Below are 1023 nucleotides of genomic sequence, written 5' to 3' on the forward strand. Positions count from 1 at the left end.
TTTAGAATTTTTTATATATTTATCTTCTTTTTATTTTTTTTAAGTTAAAAATAAGATTCTAATCAACGATCTTTAGGTGAATATGGAAAGACTATGTCATTTGAGTTATAGTTTGTTGGCGCATATGTGTCTTTTTTTTTGTTTCTTTGTATCGTAAATTTAATATTTATTTTGCCCCTAACGTCATATAAAATCAAATAACACTATATAAAATGATTATTTCTAAAATTTCGTTAAATTCAAGAGGCAATTAAGTTTAAGTTTAATTGAAGTAATAAACTATTAAAACAACGGAACACTATATTAACATGAAAGCATTATATATATTGGTAAGAGCACCGCTAAGAGCCAATAATTTTCTAATTTTTGGGTCAGCAAGCAATCAGCATTAATATTTTTTTACACTAAACAAAAAAAAGTCCAAATTCATACAGAGAAGGTGAGTACATGCTAGCTGAATGATGGTTAGAATTTGTTATATTTATTGGTCCTTAAGACTTTTTTTTTATTGGTAATGTACAATTCTCAAATCTCAATAAACCAAAAGGACAGTGATTAATTAACAACCCAAGAATATTCTAATTAGAGAATCACATTAAATAATATGAAAGATTTTGAACCATATAAAGTTGTTATTTGCAAAATAGAAATCCGAAAGAGATCTATGGCTAAAAAGAGAGCGTGTAGTGCACTAAAAATGTTGGTTATTATGGCACTAATTATTTGTTCTGTGATTGCTGAATTTCATGACGCTATTAAACCGCCGCCATCTCAGCCACGTCAGTATCTAAGTTGGAAGCCAAGTTATCTGGACGTGCTTGGAAATTTGGATTTCTGTATCGAAAAATGCAAAGACGTTTATAAGGAAGAGGAATCATTGTTTCTAAAATGTAGTGATAGATGCAATGTGATAAGAGAATGCGTGCTCCAGTGTCGAGTACTATACATAGGCGATTTATTGGAGAAATGCTATCAGAGATGCAAATAGCTATATATTGCTTTAATAATAAATAATAAATTACC

Source organism: Arachis ipaensis, chromosome B02 (genome assembly GCF_000816755.2).
Source record: "Arachis ipaensis cultivar K30076 chromosome B02, Araip1.1, whole genome shotgun sequence".
In the NCBI taxonomy this organism is placed as follows: Eukaryota; Viridiplantae; Streptophyta; class Magnoliopsida; order Fabales; family Fabaceae; genus Arachis; species Arachis ipaensis.